The sequence below is a fragment of the Adiantum capillus-veneris genome, chromosome 12 (assembly GCF_014529385.1).
Source record: "Adiantum capillus-veneris isolate H3 chromosome 12, ASM1452938v2, whole genome shotgun sequence".
Taxonomy (NCBI): domain Eukaryota; kingdom Viridiplantae; phylum Streptophyta; class Polypodiopsida; order Polypodiales; family Pteridaceae; genus Adiantum; species Adiantum capillus-veneris.
This window is the reverse complement of record NC_140942.1, coordinates 93,570,581-93,593,255: the sequence shown is the minus strand read 5'-3', so window position 1 is coordinate 93,593,255 and position 22,675 is coordinate 93,570,581. Positions and strand designations below refer to the sequence as shown.

General features: G+C 44.4%; 2 pseudogenes; both read left to right on the top strand.

Annotated features, from left to right (window-relative positions):
- Positions 1 to 19,839: 19,839 nt before the first annotated feature.
- LOC147446146 (uncharacterized) lies at positions 19,840 to 20,386 on the top strand (annotated as a pseudogene).
- A 1,404-nt stretch (positions 20,387 to 21,790) lies between these two features.
- LOC147446145 (uncharacterized) lies at positions 21,791 to 22,432 on the top strand (annotated as a pseudogene).
- Positions 22,433 to 22,675: the final 243 nt, after the last annotated feature.

Below are 22,675 nucleotides of genomic sequence, written 5' to 3'. Positions count from 1 at the left end.
AAGCACTCCTGGTTCTTCTCAACATGCAGGCAAAGTTTGGATGGAGTGACACTAGCGTCACAACGCTTTTCAGGTGATCTATTACAATTAGTTTACTTTAATAAAACTCTAAATGTATAATGATCGTATAGATTTTTACACGACTATATCGTATTTTTATGTTGTGTAGATTGCTTAAAGAGCACATACTACCAGCTGACAATGTGATGCCAGATTCCCGAGATGAAGCAAGAAAGATTTTGCGAAACTTGGGGATGGATTACAATTCTATCCACGCTTGTCCTAATGACTGCATTCTTTTCAGAGGGGAATACATAGACATGGAGAAGTGTCCGAAATGTGATTCCGAAAGATATCGAGTAGATCTCCACGGGACAAAAATTCCACAAAAGGTTTTGCGACATTTTCCTCTGCTTCCTCGCATCAAGCATTTCTTCGAATGTAAGTCCATGGCCGCCCTAGCATCATGGCCTGAGGAGAATAAATCTTCGGATGGTGTGCTACGAATTCCTGCAGATTGCGCAGCATGGAAACATATAGATGGAACATGGTCGGATTTTGCCAGGGAAGCTCGAAATTTGCGCTTAGGCTTGGCTATGGATGGCGTAAATCCATTTGGTCAAAGATCAACATCTTACAGTGTATGGCCCGTTGTCATCGTCAACTACAACATTCCCCCGTGGTTGACTACGAAGAAGGGGCACCTATGGCTAAGCTTGATTGTGCCACGGCGATATAAAGTGGAGAATATGGATGTGTATCTTCGTCCACTATTGGAAGAGCTACAACAATTGTGGATTGGCATAGAGGTGGTGGATATGAGCCGACACACAGGACGACGGAATGCTTTGATCAAAGGCATTCTAATGTGGACCATGCATGACTATCCCGGGCTAACAGAATGCTCACGTGATCTATTGACACTCCTCACTCAGACACTGTAAATCTTGTTTTTTCCCATAGTTGATCTATTATCATGTGTATACATGCAGGGCTTCAAACAAGTGGATACAGAGCATGTGTCACATGTGGACCTAGACTGAATGCACGTAGGGAGCCCTCACTGAAGAAGCAAATCTAGGAAGGTCATCAAGCGTATCTTCCAGAGAATCATGTGTTACGCGACGGCTTTTTGGGAAGAGAGCCACCAAGGATGTCTGCACAAGCATGGTTAGAGCAGAAGGAGATGTGCGATGACGGATTGCCTCCAGGGATGAAGAGACTATCTCTATGGTATGAGTTACCATACTGGCCCCGACTCATGATCAATCACTTGCTCGATCCAATGCACATATTCAAGAATGTCGGTAATCTACTATGGGACCATCTGACCGGCAAGAAGATACTTTGGGAGCCAGAGTTGACCTTAGAAATGTGGATCGTATGGAGCAACATTGGCCGCAAACAGCGTCTGATGGATCGATAAAACTCCCTAAAGCACCATGGATTTTCACAGGAGCCCAAGAACGCAAAGTAAAAGAGACCATTCGATCTTTGCGGACCCCCACTGGCGTAATGCACTCGCTCCGAACGTGTTTTACTAAAGAAGAAAAGCTTACCGGTTTGAAGTCACACGATTGGCATAAAATGTGTCAGGTACGTTCATAGTGGACTTTAATATCATTGCATAAAATGTGGACTTTAATATCATTGCTGCACATACTTTACAGTTTATTTTACCGGTTGCCATTGAGGGATGCTTGTCTCTCGACATCCGTAACACAATCTACAAACTTGCAAAGCTGGTGCAATGGATCTCACAAAAGGAGATCAACGTAGACTCCATACCATTTGCCAAACTAAATGCTGCGGAGCTTGTGTACATGTTTGAGAAACATTTTCCTACTACCATGCTAACCATTCAGGTGCATCTTCTTGTTCACATAGTTGATGAGGTGGAAATAGCTGGCACAGTTCATTCCAGATGGATGTTCTTCTTAGAACGTTTCATGAAAACGCTTAAGGGATATGTGCGTCAAAAGGCACGTCCAGAGGGTAGCATGGCAGAAGGTTGGTTGGTATCAGAGTCCCTAGTGTACATTGGAGAGTGGCTAGACGGATTTGATAAAGCCCGGGACAAGCTATGGCAAACCATAAATGATGAGCGCATATCTGGGATTGTCATCTGCAATCTCGGTGTTGAGAAGAAGATGACGGAAGATCTAGAGGCTAAAATCAACCGATTTTGCATGCTTCACAATCCAGTGATGCAAAAGTGGATTTCACAATATGAGGATGCAAAGCAAGAGCAACAAAGGGCACGAATCGAGTGGAGATGGGGAAGACGACCACCGATGCACTATCCGACGGGTTTGGAGAGCCTACCAATATTCATGAGCTTAAGATGGTTGCACAATCAATTGAAAAGCGCACAACAATGCGGTGACGAAGTGACTGAGGAAGAGTGGGAGTACTCTCGGGGTTGCGCGACCAAGGTAAGTTTGCAATGTACGACTAGCTAGTGACTTTATTTCTTAACGTTTGAACGACCACTCATAATCTTTGTTCGTTGTAGTATAAGTCATACACAACAGCATGGTGTAAAGGTCGACATTTTAGGGTGGAACGGATCGACAAAAAGCGTTTTACTCAAGATTGTGGAATCATGGCAAAATTTGAACAGTCTAGTCGACGAAGTTCCTCTGATGCAGATCCTGTGGTGGCGGAACTCACTTACTTCGGCACGCTACAAGAGATTTTGAGGATCGATTACAGAGGATTTTTTGTCGACTTGTTCGACGTGCAATGGTTCAAGATAATCATGGAGGGTTGCAACGCTACTGTGCGTAAAGGAGAGTCTGGTTTTCCATAGGTGGATTCTACTAAGAAATGGACTGACCTAAGAGACACTTTCGTACTACCCGAGCATTGTGAACAAGTAAGTATGTAAATAGTTAACATCCCCCTTTTACAAGTTATGTGCTTGAAAGCTCTCATGTAAGTTATGTGGCTCTAGCAGGTAATATTTCATCCTACAAAGTCTACATCTAACTGGTGGTACGTCATAGAGGTAGCCCCTCGTAGTGCAAGGACGTATGAAGGCTACCATGTGCCAATCACAACGGCATCAATGGAGGAGATCAGAGAAGATGCTCAATCAGAAGCCGCTACGGTGGTGCCAGACGAGCATCAAGATGCTAATACTCTATATGGGGTGCATGCAGAGGAGCTACAAAATGAAACAGAGGATATGTGTTTAAACGGAGAGCTCTATATAGATATAGGAAGTTATGCTGAGTTATGCGAGGATGAGAGAGAGATCTCTTAAAGCCACAAATATTGTATTTGAACAATTTTGCTCCGTGTTGTAAAAGCTTTGGCTCTCTAAGTACCTTCCATGGTGTATAACGCTCTTTTCTACTCGCGCTCACATCTTTTGATTGAAAATTCTGAGTTTTCGACTTGCCTCTTCTATCACTCAATTCATTGCGTCATTGTATTTATATGCGTCATTACGTCATTGTATTTAATGGTCTTTGCGTCATTGTTTACTCTATTCATTCAATATTAAGTTTAAATATTCGTGTGTTTAATGCAGGTATGGATGATGAGGAGTTTCTTTCTTCTTTGTCACCGCAGCAGAGACAGCGGTACGTGCAGCGTCATCGCTCTGGCGCATCATCGCGCGTTCCTACTCCATCCGCATCTCCCTCTCTTTCGGAGCATTCGGCGCGCTCCGAAGCTTCGGCGTCGACGAGACGATCTTCACACTCGTCTAGACACCGGCGCTCTAGTGGTGGCGGTGGCGGTTGTTGTGGGGATTCCGCCGCTGATGCCTCCACACCGCCTCGTGTTCGACGAGGCTCTTTACCCTCCCCTTCTTTGCCCGCCCCCACACCAGCCACAACATCGCCATCTATGCCAGGTTTTGCGCGGCTGACTGTTCCTAGCAGCTACACACCTCTACCTACTCCGCCAGGAGCCACCCCACTCGACACTCCTCGCTTCAGGGCCCAGACGCCGGTGGAGACACCTGACGTCCATACCCCCATCGACACGCCGCTAGAGACCCCTGCCGGGACACCCAGGTTCACGCGTCACCGGCCAGAGGGCTTGCCTTACTCCATCGACTTCAGCGGCGGCATCATCATGGATGATGACGGCAAGAAGGTGATCTCGCGCATGCGTGGTCTTTGCTCTCAGATGTTTAGACACTACATACTAAACAAATGGAGTGAAGTACCAAGTGATTTAAAAAACAGAGTCATCAGCATACTTCATGATGAGTTTCCCGTTCCAACACGGGATCAGCGCTTCAATGAAGACTTGATGAAGATTCGAATACGCGAATACTGCAAACACAAGCGTTCCGAAGTGCAAAAAGTAATCAAGCATGGGTGGAACAGGCCAGATTGGCTGGCCAAAAAAGATTGGAAGAATGCGAAGAAAGCACCGCGCGAGAATCCCGACAAGTGGAAGCAACAAAAGGATGCAGCTAGAGCGCGAGTAGAGGCAGGGAGCTCGCACCACTTGGGGAGCGGTGGATGGGCATCATTTGAGGCCGATTTTGTAAGTGTTTTCACATTGCTCTTTATGTTCGATAGTTTAGGGTTTATGAGTTTTTTAATTCTAACATAATGAAATCTTTGTATGTTTTGACAGTGGTCGATGACAGGACGTGATCCCACACCGTACGAGTGCGAGTACGTAGGCAGGAAGGGCTTAAACGCCCTGATGGACATTCTCAGTTCTCGCGGTGGCATGGTTAGTATTAGGGTTTACTCTTTTCTATTTTTTGTATTGTTTTATAAATGTCGTTATATGTTTATATTTACTGAAAGCTGTCTTATTGTCTTTTTTTGCAGAATCCGACAGATACGCCGCTTGGACGCGATGAGACGTCTGACTAGACGACGTCAGTTTGGCCGTAGCTAGATAGCATTAGTTTAGGGTTTCTCATAGCTTATGTATCATGAGACGGATTTTATACATTTGTCACTGCAGTTCATTTTGCCAATCAATTCTTTATGCCTATGATGTTGTACAATTGTCATTATTACATTTGCCAATCAATTCATTTTGCCTATGATGTGTACAATTGTCAATTTTACGCTTGTCAATTTTGCAAACAATGCGTCTTGTGGGTGACTATTTTGGGTCTATTATCTACCCTTGCACTTTTTTTAAAAAGTGAATCAAGTACAATATGGTTGATGGGTGGCAGGGCATTCAATGCCCTGTCACCAAAATTTTTTTCTCTCGGGCGTCGCTATAACCGTCGCTATTTATGGCTATGGAGCGTCGCTATCACCGTCGCTATAGACTTCTGTGTAAACGTCGCTATAACCGTCGCTATGAGCGTCGCTATATAGATACGCTCATAGCGACGTATATAGCGACTCCTATAGCGTCGCATATAGGGACGCTCTTGTAGCGACGCTTTTAGCGACGCCGGGGGTTATAAAAACCGAGTGTATTTCCGTCGCTAACAGTGTCACAAGAGCACACAACCTCTTGTAGTGATTTTTTTTGGGCAGAGAGGGCTGGGAATTGATGCTGCATGTACTGTAGCAAAAGAAAAAAACCCTCTCTGCCCAAAGGAAGAGTGCACAAGCAACCGCACTCCACCTATAAGCTGACGCTAAAGAGCAAGTGTATGGCAATTAGAAAAATTGTAAGAAAAACATAACCACAAAATCAACAGCTTGATCATGGCATATAACGACATAAAGATTTTAAAACGATAATTAAAACATGAGTCGAAAACTGCAAAACCATACACATAACCTGTTTTCCATACCACAACCATTACCATAACTTGTCATACCATAACCATGACAGCCATACCATCATTGCACAACCATAACCATAACCATAACTATAACTATAACCATAACCATAACCATAACCATAACCATAACCATAACCATAACCATAACCATCACATGATTGCCATACCATCATAGTAAAACCATAACCTTAACTTGACTGTCAAATCTTAACCATAACATCTGTGCCATACTAGAAACATAACCATAAACCATAAACATAAACGCTACAAAACTGTACATATGCAAACAATCACTGAGTGAGAAAACCCTCATGGTAATGCCTCCCAGTCGACGTCCTGTCCCTCCTCCTGCAGTTGGGTCAAATAGGCCACAAGTCCATGCTTGTACCCATACTTCTTCTCTCGGCGTGTCGGAGGACGCTTCACGGGAACTTCCTGCAAAATTATAGTTTAATCATTAGATAAATCTTCAAATAACATATATATTTTCTATAATTTAAAGCATACATATAATACTTACAAACTCATGTGAGTTTTACAAAAGAGTTCCTAGCAAAAATCATTAGTTAATCTTTCATCATCTATGAGATCTGATGCACCAAAGATGTCTATCTCAATCTGTACTTCTGCATCTTTGTCATCGAACTCTACTTCTTGTTGCTCTCCGCATCAACTTCAGTATTTGACACCTCATCTCTAGGTTCAGACAATTGCTCACTGCTGACATCCACCTCAAAATCTAAACTTAAAGTTTCCGTCGGTCCTGCGCTTTGTTCATGAATCACCTCTTTGACCTCAACGTCCAATCCTTCACACACTTGCTTGCTACATGGAGCAACTTGAACAACATAGAGCCAGTAGGGTTAGACAGATCATTCTCATCATTTTCTGTCCATAGTGGATCGTGTATGAACTCAACTTGTTCACAATGCTGTGGAAGAACCAATGTATCCCGCGTATCTATCCACACCCACCTAGAGTTCACTTGAATCAATCCACTCTTGTCTTTACGCATAGTTGTATTAGGGCTGTTGGTAATAACTTTGAACCACTTGACATCAAAGATAAACATATCAAAATTTCTAAAGCTAATCTTCAAGATGTCTTGGATGTAGCCAAAGTATTCAAGCTGGCTAGTATTTGTATTCTCATCCCTGGCACTACTCCTACTTTCTTGGACGAAGCTTGCCCTAACAACATTGTCGAAAGTGACCCCTTGTTCGTCGATCCATTGCACTTTGAAGTGTTTCCCATGCGACCACAAAGCTCTATATTTGTGATACTGCAGCCACAAAATTGAAACAGACTAAAAGTTATTAAAGCGATGTGATCATGTGGAGCTCGAAAAGGAAGTTGTAAAATATACATGCCAATCGCAACCCCTTGACATCTGCTCTTCCTCTTCTGTAATCAACACTCCATTCCTCTTTGCCTCTGAGATTGTCGCATCTAACCACCACCTAGTTGGAAAGTCTGGCAATTTTTGAAGATAATCTGGAAAAGGAAGGTGTCTAGTGATAGGTTGAGCTTGAAGTGAAGGCGATCTGTTAGCGTTGTTGCTTTTCCCCTTTGTATCTCTCTAGCCACTTTTGCATGATGTCTGAGTTGAGAAGGCAAAATCTCATAACCTTTTCTTGCATTGTGATGTCCATCTTCCTAACGATGCCTTGTCCCTGCGGCTCGTTCCCTGTCACCTCAGTAGTCCACATTCGGGGCATCTTTGGATCAATTGAGACCAAAAGTTCATTGATGAGGATAAGAGACTCTTGTACAAGCCATCCTTCAGCCATGCTACCCTCGAGGCGAGCGCTTTGACGAAAAAACCCCTTTAAAATCTTCATAAATCTCTCCAAGAAGAACATCCACCGGCTATGGACCACCCCAGCAACTGCAACTTCATCGACCACATGCACAAGTACATGCAGGCTCTAACAACCTCACATTCTCTAGCCAGGCCCGATCCTCACATACCTTGGTCTAGAGGTGCACGGAGATTAGGACCATAGGGTAATAATCTCGTCTGTATTGGTCAATGACTATATATTAAGGTTCTTGAAGTCTGTGCGCACTTTTGAAGTCCGATTGTATTTTTTCTACTATTAGTTTGTCGCTAGCTCTAACCTAACCTCTAATCTAACTTAACCTATAACCTAAACCTAACCTAACTTAATGTAACCTAACTTATAACCTAAACCTAACATATAACCTAACCTAACTGAAGTTCGTTTGTGTTTGTAGAAGTACCACGAGTTATCTTTGAAGTCCATGGGCAATATTTATGGCTTGCCGTATTGCCAAACGGATCGCCATTGTGTTGTTTTTAGGGACACAAGACAATTTTAGGACTTGAAAATCACTTGCAAACATATAGACAACACAATGGCCAGCCGTTGGCAATACGACAAGCCATAGAGCTTGCCCACAATGCATATACATTGTGGGCAATCTCTATGGCTTTCTGTTTTGCCAAACGGATCTCCATTGTGTTGTGTTTAGGGCCACAAGGCAATTTTAAAGCTTGAAAACTGCTCGTGGACATATAGACAATACAATGGCTAGTCTTTTGGCATTAGAGCAAACCATAGAGCTTACACACAATGAATAAGCATTGTGGGAAAACTCTATGGCTTGTCGTATTACCAAACAGCTTGCCATTGTGTTGTTTTTAGGTCTGCTTAGCTATTTTAGGATTTGAAAACCGCTTGCGGGCATAAAAACAACACAATGGCAAGTTGTTGGCAATATGGCAAGCCATAGAGCTTGCCCTCAATTCATATGCCTTGTGGGCAAGCTTTATGGCTTGCCATATTGCCAAACGGATCGCCATTGTGTTGTTTTTAGGGACACAAGGTAATTTTAGCGCTTAAAAATCGCTCGTAAACATATAAACAACACAATGGAGAGCCGTTTGGCAATACGGCAAGCCATAAAGCTTATCCACAATGCATATGCATTGTAAGCAAGATCTATGGCTTGCGGTATTGCCAAAAGGCTTGCCATTATGTTGTTTTTAGGGCCGCTTAGCTTATTTAGGATTTGAAAACCGCTTGCAGACATATAGAAAACACAATGGTGAGCCGATTGGCAATACGTCAAGCCATAGAGCTTGCCCACAACTGCCATGGTGTTATTTTCAAGGCCGCTTAGCTATTTTAGGACTTGAAAACCGCTCGCGGACATATAAACAACACAATGGCGAGCCGTTGGCAATACGGAAAGCCATAGAGCTTGCCCACAATGCATATGCATTGTGGGTAAGCTTTATGGCTTGCCGTATTGATGAACGGATCGTCATTGTGTTGTTTTTAATATGCGCTGTGGGTAAGCTCTATGGCTTGTTGTATTGCCGAATGTAGCTTAACTTAACCTAGCCTAACGTAGCTTAACCTAACCTAACCTAACGTAGCTTGACTTAACCTAACCTAACGTATAAGATAACCTAGCCTAATGTAACTTAACCTAACCTAACCTAGCCTAACCTAACCTAACCTAACCTAACCTAACCTAGCTTAATCTAATGTAGATTAACTTAATCTAACCTAATGTATAAGATAACCTAAGCTAACCTAACCTAACGTATAACCTAACCTAACGTAGTTTAACTTAACCTAACCTAACATATAAGATAACCTACCCTAACCTGACCTATCTTAACTTATAACCTAAGTTTAACTAAAACATAAACCCCATCAATTGCATAATTTCAAAAACAACATAATTCAAAATGAAATTTCTTCAAAACAAGATTTTTTCATAAACCAAAACATTTTTTTTTCATAATTCAAAATGAAAATTCACATTACAAACCATAATTTCTTTTAAAGCATGAAATTTTCTTTTATTAATATACAAATTAATTTAAATAAATTTTAATATGCATTTAAAGGTTCGAGCACTCACATTCCTCCTATTTGAGCAATAAAAGAAGTTGTAAACATTCTGGAACTTGCAAAAACGCACACACAGACACAAAGTTAAACTCTAAACCCTAAATCTACAAGTAAACATGAAACAATCTCACCTTAGTGTTATGGGCTAACCCACAAGCAAGATTAGCACTTCCGACAGCTTGTTTTGCACCAGATCTGTAAGAGGTGAGGAAGAAGAGAGCTTGAGAAAATGCGCAAGAAGAAGAGAAATGCGCAGAGAAAGCCCACGGTTTTGTTTTTTGTAGGTGCCGACAGTACAAAAATTGGCATAGGTGTCGAAAAACGCGCCGGAACAGGCATCAAAAAGTGCATGCGCACTGACGCCGGAATAGGCATCGAAAATTTGAAAATCAAAATTTTTAAAAACTTTAGCTCCCTCCATACATACCTACACATATACCAACGCTTGCCAGTGACGTCCGTAATGTGGCACTGGAATTTAAGTGACCTCTTGTAGCCCCCCCCCCCCCCCCCCCCCCCCCCCAAAGCTGCAGACCAACCTACGAATCATCTCTCTCTCTCTCTCTCTCTCTGGCCATGGCCACTCATGATGAAAGAGTGGTTGCTCTTGCAGCTATGTTGGCAAGAATTCAACACTGTTGTATTCAATTGCCCGCTCATCTTCAAAGCTTGCAACAATCCACCCAACTATTGCATTCACTATTCGTATATTTGGATGAAGGGGATGACGAAGACATGTATGTTGGAGTAATCACAACTTTCCTTGGAGCGGTCGGGCAACCTATTCTTGCAAGCCACCCGTCTACCATGGGGTGATATTTCCCCTCACTTATACCCTTCCAAGCCCCACTATCTCCATCCCAAGCAAGGTACAATACTCGACATGCATTTACGCGCTCTGTGGTGGAACGTGTCTTTGCACATGAAGACCACATGGAGAATCTTGCATAACACAATTCGACAACCTGACATCAATAAAGTCACTAGAATTATCTCCGCGTGTTGCATTTTGCACAACATGGCTATTGACCATGGGCTGCTAGCAGTTGATGCTGTGGACGAGACATTACAAGCTTATCATGTCGACAATGAAGATGATGTTGAGGAAGCAAATGATATTAATATGGAGACTATGGCTATGTACTTGGATGAACTCCATGGCACTGTATTCTCTTAAATCTATTGAAATCTCCATGTATTCTCTTTGTTTCCCTTAGGTCCTATTCTTCATGGATGTGCCTAGTATTATCTTAGATTCTCTTGGACCTTTGCTATATTTAATTGGAAACATGTTGAATTGTTTTAACATCTTTTTCCAATTTATAATTGCCCACTTTCGGCCAGGACTGTGTGTAATTAACATCTTGAAGAAATGTGATGTTACATCAATGAGCTAATAATTGTAGTAGTGCTAATTGGTAATCCAAAGTGGCAATTGACAATAGAGCTCAGGGGGTTCACCGTTTGGCACCCTCCTATATAACGTGCATTCGCGGGGTATTAAAAAAATCTCTCTTTTAACATGTCTGAATGAATACAATGAACTTTTATTTTAGGATTTTTTTTCAAAATTTAATATAAAAACTCCTTATTCTAATGTATCTCTGTTAAATTTCCTGAAGTTTTTGCATTTTTAAACCCCTCCTTTAGAACTCACGTTATACATTAACATGATTATATAGTGCACCCCTCTAGCAATAGAGCCACCATTTTCTGAGTGCCACCATTTTCCGAGTGTGAGTGGTTGGGGGGGAGGCGAGGGGGAAGACCATTTTTTAATAAATTTTTATCTTCAACCACAAGCTTAGTGGAATGACTCATGCAGATCAGATTGAGGCCTAAAGAAATGAACATACATAAGACAAACACAGAGAATCAACTACTATGAGAGATGGGATCTTATCCTTGGCGAGCCAAGTAGGTTGCGAAGAGGTCGCCAAACCTATTCATCGACGTTTGCAAGCCTTGCACTTCTCGTCGTCCGCTTTCATCTGCCTCTCTTGAAATGTTAGCATAGCCTGTTTCATGTGCTTTGGTTCACTCTGTTGCAGTTTTCCTCATTTGGTCCATGAGATTGCCGACTGATGTTAGTAAAATCGCACCCGTCTTGCTCTATGGGCACGTATCCTTCTCCTTGAGTTGTGCTAGCTTCGTTGTCTTCTTCATGAGCAGTGGATTTGCCTATAGACAAAGGTAATTAGTGTTCACTAAATGAAAACTGGCAAAAGGAAAGTGAGACGAGTTAGATGAACAACAACCTGCTTTTTTGTGATGATCTATCGCACACGACATCGCCAGGATTGACAAGAACGTCACGTCCAAAGTTGGCTTCGAGAATGTCGAACATAGTCTTGTCAAATGATGGTGACAAGCTATGTGTTTTCCGCTCTGGTGAATCCATTTTCCACTAGGAGCTTAACCCACTTGGTGGTGCTCTATCCCAATGAGGCACCTTCTTGTACTTAGAGCAATGATTTTCTCACTTGTCTCGACATTGTAGGGTGGTACAGATCACCCCCTTCTCTCGCACCCAAGCCGAAACACGATGCTACTGTTGGGGTAAAGCCCCATGTGGCCGGTTAGGCCAAGTGCCCATCCACTATACTTATTCATTATGTACATAATAGAATAAGGGGGCTCACATATAGAGAGTGAGTTTTAGCCCCTGCAAACACAAGGTCTCCTCCTCTCCTCTCTTCTCCATTGCTGCACACACACGCGCGCTCTCGCTCACGCACACTTCAACTGGTATCAGAGCTCAGGGATTGGGAGCTCCATTGGAGCTCAACGGGGAAGCAAGCAGAGAAGCAGCAAAAACTGCAACACGTTTTTGCAGATCCGTTTTGGCCTATCAAAACGTCTTCATTCAAGTCGATTCTCGCACATTCTGACCGGTTTTTCGTCGTCCTCTTCAACTTTGCAGAAGAACGTTTTCTCAAAATCTTCACCAATTTTGAGATACGTCACTCAGACTGCCTGCACGTTTAGGGTACACAGGTGCAGATTTTTACAGATCTGTTTTGACCTGTATAAACATCACATTTCAGGTCCATGCCATTCTCATGGAGCCCAACCGTTTTCGTGCGGTCTACAACTTTGCAGAAGGAAGTTTCTGCAAATTTTGAGTGGTTTGGAAGATATGAGCTGAGAGGCTGCAGGGTATTCGAAAAGTTGAAGATTATGTATGCATATTGTGGTGATTTGCTACATTCAGAGAGCTTGGATTGAGCTTTTGTCATTCCCTTGTTTTGTGCATTGATGTTTTGCTCTCAGTGAAGAGAGTATGGGTTGATATTTTCAACACATTTATGCACACACATTGAGAACACTTTGTGGATGTATGCATTCTTGTTGACTCTCAGGTTCGAGAGTGGCTTCATCACAGGTTATGTGCATTGACTTATGCGATTGAGCAGATTTCGAAAAGTTTGGTTCATAGATTTGCAGAGAGTTTTGCAAGAAATTTTGGCATGATTGTGAGCTGAATTTTTAGCTCATTTGGATGCTCTTTGATACACATTTGGTACATGCTTGATGCTCGTTTATATTGCCATGTGGATGCACATGATGCGTGCTTTTCGGCGGGTGGTATTCTTCGCCTTGCAATGGCATATGTGGGCTGATTTTTAGCTATTTTGAGCATCAATTTGTTTCACATTTTAATTGGTTTGCATCCAAGTTTATACTAGTATATGCTTTGCTTGTAGAGTGCGGTTGATGCACTTTGTGTTTCGGATTACAGGATTGTTTTCCAAGTTTAAGGAGTTGAGACTTTGGGGCAGCTCATGTATACTTGAGTGCGGATTTTGCGCATGATTTGCTCATGGTTTTGAGCATGTTTATGGCATGTATGGTTATTATAGTTAGATAGCCAAATAATGCCGAAACTCTGCCGGATTTTTTTTGTGAGTTTATTTGTTTATGCGCATGGTTTGCAATCGTGTTTTGATTGCATTTGGCACTCAGTGGTAGCTTTGCCATAGTGTTTTGGCATCGCATTGTGAGAGTGTTTGCTCACTGGATTATGTCATTTGACATACATGTGGTAATCTCTTTAGGAGGGAGATTGTTGATGATAGTTTCATCGATTATCACATAGTGCTCTTGGATTAGAGTGGGTGTTTTGGCATCATTTGAGCGGTTTTGCTCACTTGTTTCGTTACATTGATCGCCATATTTACTGATACTTCTCTTAGACAACTTATGCCAGCTTATGTTGTATTTTGACAGTACTTGGTGTATGAGTTAGCCAGGCTTTGGCTATTGTCAGTTGATCGATTTGTGCTTGGTATTGTCACAGGTTATCGCCATGGATTTGGCATGTACATCATTGTCAGGGTTTGTGCTTTTCCATACAAAGTTTGATGGTTCAAACTTTGAGCATTGGAAAGCAGGTATGCATGATACATTGACTCAATTGGGCCAAGTGTTACCACTATAGGGCATGGATGCTAGGCTACAGTCTATGACTGACGATGAGTGGGAGGTCTTGGATGAGCTTGCACGTTCAACCATCATGTTACACCTTGGTGAGTCTGTCTATCACATTGGGTTGGATGCATGTACAACTAGAGAGTTATGGCAAAGATTGTGCAATGATTTTGGCACAAATGAGTCTAGAGAGATGCCTACAGTCAAAGGACGATCTTGCAGACATAGAGATGTTGTGCTTTGGCATTGTGGTCATACAGGGCATGTACGTAGGAGTTGTTTTTGACGGATGAGATAGCACAGGAGACAACACAAGAGGGATGCTATCACTTTGGATGATTTGGGAGCAGATGTAGCATATGTGGCTACACATGACGGAGATGTCGACTTTGCTTCCATGTTTACTCTTGACTTTCTTACGTCGGTTTCTGACGACACATTACCTTCGCATTGGATACTAGATGTGAGTGCTAGGTTTCACGTCACGCCGAGTCGTGAGTGGTTTAGCACATATGCTAGTGGTATGCTTGGACATGTGTGTCTAGCTGATGGTTTAGTGCATGACATAGTTGGTGCAGGAGATGTCAGACTATCGTTGCCGAGTGGTGCATCATACGTGTTGCGAGATGTACGCCTTGTGCCAGGTTTGACGCAGAGCTTGATCTCTATGAGTCAGTTACGAAACAGCGGATGCCAGGTAGTGTTGGATGAGCACAATTTCAGATTGCATCGTGGACAACTAGTCATAGCTAGAGGTGCTAGTGTTGGCACGATTCATGCGATGCGAGTACGTCATGTGCGAGACAGCACAGTTTTTGTGAGTACGCAGCCATGCAGAGAGATGAGGCATGTCTCCTTTGCGGATAGGTTGCATGATGCTCCAATTTGTGAGCATGTTGAGCCAGTTGTGCAGACAGTTGTGCAGCAGGGCATGTCATTCGTGGATACGATGACGGATATGGATGACTTGAGTGCTGAGAATTCAGCCGTGATTCAGTCATTCATGGATATGCTTAGGCTAGAGGCTGATGTATGTGAGTTAGAGCTAGGCATTTCTCTTACCACACAGGGTTCAGGACAGACAGATGCTCTTGGTGCGCATGTGACATGCGATGGACCCGAGGATGGATTCTAGGGATCGGAGTTCGGGTGTTAGGGTGATTTCCATGAGTGGAGTTCTGAGCCAGATTTGAGTGAGATGGTCAGATTGGTAGATATTGCTAGGATTGCATTAGCATTCGGGAGTCTCATGTACGAGATACTTATCTCAAGACCCGAGATTGCATTTGCTGTAGGTGCATTTGCAGTGGGAGCAGTTAGTCTCATGTACGAGATACTTATCTCAAGACCCGAGATTGCATTTGCTGTAGGTGCATTTGTAGTGGGAGCAGTTAGTCGTGCAGCGACTGATGTTGGCCTTGAGCATAGGGGTACTTTGCAACGTATGGTGAGATACTTGCAGGATGTGTGCGGCTTGGTGAGGAGTATGGTGTCGATCGCTCTATACTTCCTCTACAATTAGAGCTAGATGCACACAGATTCACTGAGCCAGTGGGCGTTGACTGAGGTCATACTTGTGATGGCCTTGTATAGGTTTTGTACGCTTTTCTTTTCTCTCTCACGGCCACATTGGCCTTTACGTGGGAGGTTGTTGGGGTAAAGCCCCATGTGGCCGGTTAGGCCAGGTGCCCGTCCACTATACTTATTCATTATGTACATAATAGAATAAGGGGGCTCATATGTAGAGAGTGAGTTTTAGCCCCTGCAAACACAAGGTCTCCTCTTCTCCTCTCTTCTCCATCGCTGCACACACACACACACACACACGCTCTCGCTCATGCACTTCAGCTACCTCTTGTCCAAACTTAGGATTTTATTCCTACCCTTTGCCGCAGCCATCTCCATGTCGTCCAAACGACGTTTCGACTCAGTGAGAGTTAGAAACTCCTCTAAGGACCGATGTCCCGCATTGTAGGAGGTTCTTGTGCTTCCATTTTCATCCGACATGCTACACAAATGGAGCTTGCCGCCGCTGCATAGGAATCACTAGCTGGCAACTGTGTTGATGACATTCTGCTCCAACTCATGCCGTCAAAGTCATCTTCTTGGGAATCGAAGGCAAATGAGTTAAGGCCAAATCCTTGAGCCATCAGGCGGTAGAGAGAGAGAGAGAGAGAGAGAGAGAGAGAGAGAGAGAGAGAGAGAGAGAGAGAGAGAGAGAGAGAGAGAGAGAGAGAGAGAGAGAGAGAGAGAGAGAGAGATTTTCCACCAGAGCACTGGCCGCCACGCAGCGCGCGTGTGTGTGTGCGCCAAAATTCTCCACTATGTTGGGATGGCCCACGCGCTGAAATCAATGTACCGCCGATTAACCATGCTAAAGAGTTCCAACTCTGCCATTTTTGCAAAGTGGAGCAATGCCTAGCTGCATGCAACCAAGCCTTTTAACTATGCCGTGTGCAAATCCGCCACAACCCCGCTGGGTTGGGTTCAACACCAGCCCATGCGAAATGGCTCTTAAACTTAACTCCCTAAAGGCTTTTTCCTCTTTAAACCCAGAGGTTTCCATGCAAGATTCCCTTTAATGAATCCCACAAAAACAAGGTGAGAACTCACAATGGCCTGCAGGAACCAAGGGAAGGTCGATTTTTGGCGATGAGGAGGTATGTAGTGGAGTGGTCGGACCAGTAGTTGTAGTTAGTGCCAGACATGGTTTGGGGCAGGTCATTGCTAACCCATATGTGGTCTAGCATAGAGTTGTGTACTGTGGTTCGATGGTGTATCAATTGGTGGAGACCGTGCTGGAGAATGAGGTTGGAAAGGGTTCTATATGTGTTGGTTTCCTCAAGTGCGTTAATGTTGAAATCTCCCATTAGGATTAGTGGTTGCATGGTGCGTGTTGAATCAAGAAGATTGGAGATGCTATGCAGGAACCGTGGGAGCGATGATGTCGGTGCCCTATAGAGTGAAATGACTGTCGCCAGGCACTTGGTGGCGCAGTGGAAAGTTGCATGGATCGTTTCAAGCATTTGATTTATGCAGATGTGTATTTGTGTAGGTACTAGGTTGTTTTTATGGAGAATGGAGATGCCGTGTAGTTGTGTTGAGGATATGCTGTGGAAGCCTGGAATGGTTGTCACATGTTGTCGAGTCTCTTGCATGCAGAGAATGTCGGAGGCCATCGGGCTTTTGTCGTGGATGATATCGTTTGCATGCTTTCCAAGGGAGACGACGTTCAGTGATTGCACAATGTAATGTGTATCTTGGTGGAGATGTAGCTGCTTCTGGATGGGGGAGTAAGCTGCTTCTATTCTCAACCTATGGAGCTCTTTGAGGACAGATGCGTCGGTGTGAATGTTGCAGGGTAGCAAGCTCTCTATCAAATATAGATTTGCAGTGTCACGAATCCGTGTGAGAGCAGTGTATGTGAGGCCGTGAGACCTAATTCCTTTGGGGTTGAAAGCCAGTGTGTTGAGTGTAAGCCCTTGTGATCAGTGAATTGTGCAGGCCGCGGTGGGCTGAACTGGGAATTGCTTGCGTGTGAGGGTGTTGAAGTAGTTCTTGCCAATTTGGAATTCACGTGCGATGCGGAGAATTGGCGTCCAACCAGGCAATGTGAGTGGGTTGCGAAGATGACGGTGGTCATATCTTTGTTTTTGCCCTATGCTAGGGTTGGTGAAATGAATCCAAAGGCATGTCGTGCTGGAGCATGTAGTGCAGAGCTTGTAGACGCCTTCTGCACCGTTCACGAGGCCGTCGAGAATGTCTAGATTTCCAGCTCATAGCTTGACCACTAGGCCTGGCTTCAGTCACAATGTTGCTTGGAGACCCGCAGTTTGTCTGGCATCCAATGGAATTGGTATTGTTTTGCTGCAAGAACCGGCACGCTTGTCAATCGCTTTGAATATGTGTGGCTCACCGGGCAATTGTGCGAATACCTTTTCATTGTGTTCATCCTTTGCCTTGTTAGAGTAGAATAGGTGTGATATGGTTATGTCAGCAGGAAAATATCTGTGGAAGGAGTTGTTAATGTATGCAAGGTCGCTGCTGGTGTGCGAGCCAATTCTCATTCGGTTGAGCACCTCTATAAACTGTCCATCGATTTGTCTCATTGTCATCGTTAGTTCGTAGCACTTAGGGAATTCATGCCAGTACGAAGGTGCGACCGTCTCTAGAAGAGGCTGCTTGCTTGTGAATATCCAAGAGTCTTTGACTGGGCTAGCTTGGCAGAGGTCACCACAAAGTATGACATCAAGGCCACCAAAAGGTTGGTCATGTTTTATCTTGATGGCACGAAGACGTGAGTCAGCCAATGAGAAGACACTTGATCCTATCAAGGAGACTTCATCAAATACTACAAGCTCAAAGTCTTCATAAAGTAAGGACAATGCATCTAGCTTTTCTGCTCCGAGGCTTGTGTGTGCCGTAGTTATCAAAGGCAAATGTAAAGCTGAGTGTATAGTTGTACCACCAATGTTGAATGCTGCCTTGCCTGTATATGCCATCAGGAGTGCCTTAGGAAAGTCAGGATTGTGGACCGACTTATGTGTGTAGAAACGAATGAGGGCTTTGACTAGCAAGTGCAACGTGAATGGTTTTCCAGTGCCTGCTCCACCTGTGAGGAAGAGATATATCTTTTTTGATGGCGCTATGCGTTTTCTGAGCATGACATCATCGAGGATGAGTCACTGTTGTGGGTTTAGCTTCTTTATTGATGCGTGGAAATCCTCATTGGTCATCCCAATATGTTTGGAAAAATGCAAAGCAAATGGTTTCTTCATCGGTTGCTTTGATGGGGTGTTGATCATCACGTTGTCATTGTCGGAATCGTTCAAGGAGCTTACACTTCTCGTGTTGCGTGAGGTTGTGATGGCTGTTGTGAATCTGTCGGGCGGAGTCACAAACTGAGCACTGGGAATGCAAGAGAGCTCTATTGAAGTTCACAAAGCGCAAAGTCCCCACAACCTACAAAAAAAACAAACGTGTAAAGACCACTAAAGATGTCTTTATCCGGTTGAGTACAAAGCATGCAAAGTCACCTCTCTATTGTAGCCGAGAATCTCACACTGTCTATGAAATGCTGTGGTCAATTCTTGCTTTAAGCGTGATCCTCGCACGGGGGCCAAAGTTGTGACGTCCAGAACAGACAATGTGCGCACCTTGCCAACAAAGAGGCCAATATTCCTAGCCACAAACATAACAATGTCCTCCCTAGCCATTTGGGCCATGACTTGATCATAGTCATGCTTTCGAGAGTTGACAAAGCTGACCTACATATGACAAAAGGTTTGTCAATATCGAAAGAAAGAAACGCTGAAGCCAATGCTTCTGATACGTACAACTGCTTTGTTGTCTGGGGTCGGGCCATCGGCAACAACCAAATCCCCAAATGTAGTGCCAATTCTCTGATGGAAATAACGACTTTGCAAGATAACAAACGCCAATGTCGCTAAGGGCGGACGTGGGCTAGTAGTCTCGGAAATTGCAGCATCAGCAAGAAATGTGCTTATCTTGGTCTCATGATAGAAAGCTAAAGAAACAGGGAATGGATCACAAGGTCGAATGGTTGTCGACACACCGACATGCAAGGAGAACAAAGCTGACCCAGCATCATTATGATTTTTAGCCCTCACAAGAGGACAATCAATCCTGACGAACAAGACGATCTTGAGCTCCCTGGTGTAGGTCTCAATGAAGGGATCCACAACGACGACCGTGATCATGTCGATACAATCGGCATCGACGATGTCGAACTTGAAGTAACGTGCATTTTTCTTTTGCCCAGGGGAGATGGAACGGTATGTGCCATACCAATTCAAGATTTTCCCCTCTATGGAGAAAGGTTTACTACCCTCATCTATATCGCTAATCACGAATAGCGGCAAGGTTTCCTTGACTAACAGGCTTTTCCCTTTGTCCAGCAACTTGCTGCTGTCCAAGACATTGTGAGCAGCTGAAGATTGGACAACTTCAGAAAATGAGGCTGCAGCTTTGCTTAATTCGTGAGCTGGGCAAGGAAGTTCTTGTTGAGACGAAGATGGTGCTTGTGCGCACTCCTCCCCTAGTGGAGAGTATCCTTTGCCTGCAAAAAAAAGCAGAGCACCATCTTAACACAACTCAACACTCAAGAGTGCATTGTAGCGAAGAACATCGTAGACACGTCAAGCCTGTTCCACAAAGAATGATTGTGCACGCTGGTCATACCTGCACTGCTAGCGGGATCGATAGCAGGGCTTCCTTGAAGCAAGTCACGCCTACACCTCTTCCTAACTGCGGTTTCCTTGAAGCCCGGATTTGGGGGCGACCCGACAGATCTCGACACCACCAGGTGCGATGAATGTTTGTCTGCAGGACATGGAGAGACTCAACGAACCTGCGCAGCTCTGCAAGAGGAAACGAAAAAGAAGCATCCAATTAACCATAGCATTGACTAGTTGAGCAAAGCAAAGAGGGAGTAAAAAACATCCTACAAGGAGCACACTCGTAAAAGGAAAGGAAAAACGAGGCGTAGAAACGAAGCTCTTGAAAGGATGCAAACAAACTTGCGCCAAATGTGATTTCTTTTTGGATGAGCAAGCAAGCAAGTTGTTTAATCTTGGAAAATGTCACGTTTCAAATCCCTCGGTAGGTTACATACACAAGAAGATTTAGAAATTTTCTCATGTAGGAAAACGAAGTCTCTCAATGTTTTTCATACAATGCATAATATCATGAGCTTCTGCTCGAGAGGCAACGCATATGGAGGCTTGCGAACTAGGTGGCAAGACTGCGGGTTACTCAAGTGAGGATGATGATAAGGAGCATCAGGTGGACCCTGCCGATTCACTCCCCTCATGCAATGGGGAAATGTGAGCTTGTGTAGACATGCATAAGTCAAAAGCTAATGAAGGACTGATGCCCGAGGCTTGGCTTTACTGGGGTTTGTGAGCTATTGCAAGTAGAGACGCGTCAGAAAAGGTATAACCAGAACATAAAACGGTTGGGGCTGTGGGATACGGGAGCACCGTTGCGTGTGCATGATGCTAGTGCTATGATTAGCAAAGGCAGAGGGTCGTCGAGCGGGGTCTATGCAGGGTTAAAGGAACTGGAGGCAACACCTTTGGGGTTGACCTCAATGGGTATGCGCCTTGGCAGGCAGGGGCAGATTATGGCGAGCGTGCAATTGTACTTCGATGAAGATGTAATGAACCACCAGTTTTCGGGGTTGTCACTCGGGGCGAGGTGCCCGTTCGTGAAGTATTCACAAATCCTGGTCATTAAGAGCTGGGGTTTTCAGACCTGGTTTGACGGATCAGATGTGGTGCGGTTGGAGGGTTCAAACTCCCCTCAACTGAGGCGTCCCGAGAATCAGTGGACGGCCAAGCATGTTATCCAGATGGTTTGGGCAGGTGAGCGGCAGTCAGTAGGAACTGGTGCCGTAGTCGTAATCATTGTACTCACTCGATACATGGGAGAACTGTCCATTGAATGGCAAGCATGGAGCAAAGTTTGGACTGAATTTTTTTTGAGGACCTTGAGCCCCCTGGCCTGGCTTGACTGGCCAGATATGATGCAACCAAAGGGCTGGCTGTCCCTTTAGCTGAGATGTCCTTCAATACAACGGGTGGTCTCCTCGATGGTCAAGATGGCACAGACAAGTGGAACCTAAACTAGAGAGCCATGCAAAATGCAAGGAGGTAACATGGTATGGGCCGAGTTTGGTTTCAAACATGACAGTAATTGAGGGTCTTGGGAGATCGAGCCCAGATTTGTTGTGATGCTCGTGTTGTGGTATTGGGACCTTATGCTCACGGGGAGCAATGTTGAACGGGGCAGCCATCGAAGTCATGGATGGCGATCAGGGCTACCTGGGTTTGTTGATAAGGAGCCCCCTAGCGGGGTACTCGATGGGATTGAGCAGGGCCTACTGAAGCTGAAGACATGTGAGATGACTGGCTTCTATTTGAGAACCATGAGCCAAGTTGTGGCAATGACCAATGGTGGCCCTCCCAGCGGGAGGCTTTGCGAGGTCTTCCAAGAAGGTGAAAGCAGGTGTTTGATGCTTTATGGCTGGGGCTCCGTGGCGGGGTCTCTGGCTCCTCTGGACCACTTAGGTGGAGAGACAAAATGTGGGAAGAATGTCGTATGGGACCCGCGAGAAGTTAGCCAATGTTGTGATGCATTCGGTTATGATATGACCCGCATGCGTGGAGGAATTGAGATAACAACACAACGGAATGCGCTTGGCCGATGCAAGGCTAAGCCAGGAGGATTAGGGTCGTTTTCGGGCCTTGATAGACGGGATGCACAAGGACAAGCATTGCACTTAATGGATCAGTGGAGGCTTGTTTGAATGCGGGCCACAAATGGCCTATTCCTTTATGCAAGATATTGTCATGGGTGATTCATGATCAGATTGCTAGTCGAGAGCTGTTGGAGATGTAGATCATACTCTATGCCGTTTTAGAGCCCCTAATCCCCAATGCAATCTTTTGCCTTCACACCACTCAAGTCTAGCATTATTTGCATGCTTGCAACTGTCTCATGCATTTGATCATCGTGTTATAGCTCAATGCCACCTTTTCCTTATATCAAGGCCACTCCACATGCTCTCAAATTTTTGGTTTCACTTCTTCCACTTTTGTGG